We start from the raw sequence: 2,239 nt of genomic DNA, 5'->3' as shown, positions 1-2,239 counted from the left end.
CCCCGCCAGCGCGGAGGGGCCGGGACCGCTCGCAAAGGAGCGGCCCCTCGGAGAGCGCGGCACGGCGGCCGCTCGCCTCACATTGACCGTACAAGCACAGGAGAGGGGGGGAAAATAAAACGAAACCCCGAAGCGGCAAAAGCAAGGGGCGGGGAGCCCGCGCTCCCGGCTTTTTTTCCCTCCCCGAGGAGGGAAAAACGCACCTTGCGGCGCTTCGGGGCCGGACCAGGCGCCCGGGCTCGCTCCGACCTCGGCGCGGAGGAGGCCCGCCGCGCGCCGCCGGGAACGTGCCCGAACCCGGCCTCGCCTCGCGTGCACGGGGAAATAAAACCCCCTTCGCTTCCCCACCCAACGGGGGGGGGGGGGTGTGTCTCTCGCTGGCCGCCCCGTGCCGTCGCGGAGACGCCACGAAGCGAGGCAGCGGAGACCCCCCCCCCCCACCCCGGGGGAGCGAGGGGGGCCGGGCGCACAACCCCGCCGGAGGAGAGCGCGCGCGCGCCTCCGCACCGGCCCCTCCAACGCCGCCACCGCTGCGGCCCATCCCGGACTTTCTTTTCCCCCGCTTTGGCCCCGGGGCCGAGCCCCGGCCGGCTCGCGCCCTCGGGCGGCTTCCTCTCGCCACCGAACCCCCCCCGCCGCGGGGGACGGAAAACGGCTTGCGAGACGGAAAGCCCGAGCCCACGTGGGACGCCACCGCGGCGACCCGCCGGCCCTCGCCGGGCGGCGCACCCGCCGACCGACAAACCCCAGCGGCACGAGCCCCTTCCATCCTCCCCCGGCGCCACCGCGCCGCCGGCTTCGCTCGCTCGACCCCTTCCGTGGCCCCGCGGCCAGGCGGACAGCGGACGGCGCTGAGCCGGGGGGCGGGCCCCCCGCTCTCCCCGTTTCCACGCGGAGACCGGGGGTGGGACGCCCCCCGGCTGCCCGCCCGTCCCCCACCCGGCACGCGCCGGGAAGGCGAACGGGGAAGCCCCGCGGGCAGGGCCCGGGACCGGGACAGCCGCAGCCGGTGGCAGGGTGCCCTCCGGCGAGGGACCGGAGCCGGAGACGCCGAGCGACGCCCGCCGCCGCTCGGACGCGGTCACGCCACCCGAAACCGGCCCCGGACGGGGGGGAACCGGGCAGCGCGAGACCGCCGAGGGCGCCAGCTCGCCGGGGCCCCGCTCTGGGGCCTGGGCAAAGGGAAAAGGGACCGGGAGGTCCGCAGCGGCCCGCGCCGCAAGAGGCGCCGCCGCCGAGCCGCGGCAACGCGCCCGCACAAAACCCCCGGCGGGGGCGAAGCGCCCTGGGCCAGCCCCCACCGCGGGGGCTCGCCGCCCCGGCCCGCGAGAAGCCCGCGCTTCAACGCGCCGCCGGGGACGCCCGTGGCGAGGCGAGGCGCGGGCCGGACCACGGCCGACCTCGCGCGGTGGGCTCTCTCCGGCCGAGCGCTCGGACCGCAGAGAGGGGGGGGCAGCAGAGTCCCCTCCCCGGCCCGGCGGGCCCCCCGGAGGACGACGAGCGCGACGACGGCGGACCTAGCCAGAGGCATTGCGGGGGCAACCCCCGCCCCTCTGAAGGCACCCGCCCGCCCCCCGCGCTCGCCCCCGCATCCGGGGGTGGCGCGCCGAGCCGCCCGGGTCTTTAAACCGCCGCCCGGCTTCCTCCGCGGTAGGGCAAGGCCGCGGACGAAGGCGCGGAACGCTAGGTACCTGACCCTGGGTGAGGGAAACCAGACTTAAGGCCCCGCGGGGGTGCCTCCCCCCACTGCCGCCGTCGGGGGGAGCGTCCGCCCGCGGGGGCCGCGCCCGACGTCCGCCGCCACCACCGCGCCCCTGGCCTGGCCGAGGCCCGGGGTTTCCCTCAGTCAGCCGGCGCTGCGCTCGGGGAGGAGGGACGCGGCTGGGGACGCCCATGCCGCGCGCCTCGCCGCGCGGCGAGCGCCCGGCTACGGCGGCCCCGGCGGCGGACCGGCGCAGGGCCGGCGACGACGGCGACGCGGCTGGGCGGGCCGAGGGCCCGGGAGAGCCCGCTCGACGACACCCGCGCGGACCGGGAGCATCGCTCGGGCGCCGCCCGATGCCCGTCCAGCGGGAAACGACTGAAGCAGGAGGGGCACAGGCCACGCCGAGGTCAACGCGGCGCCCGCGCGGTGGCCGCCCAGCGCGCCCCCCCGGCTCCCAACGACCCGATGGGGTCCCAGCCGGCCGTCGCCGTCGCCCGACCCGCGGATCCCCGCGCGCCCGCCGAAAGGGGACTC

Source organism: Melanerpes formicivorus, unplaced genomic scaffold, assembly GCF_026170545.1.
Source record: "Melanerpes formicivorus ecotype bairdi unplaced genomic scaffold, bMelFor1.0.p_v2 SCAF_1132, whole genome shotgun sequence".
Taxonomy (NCBI): domain Eukaryota; kingdom Metazoa; phylum Chordata; class Aves; order Piciformes; family Picidae; genus Melanerpes; species Melanerpes formicivorus.
This window is presented reverse-complemented; position numbering follows the sequence as displayed.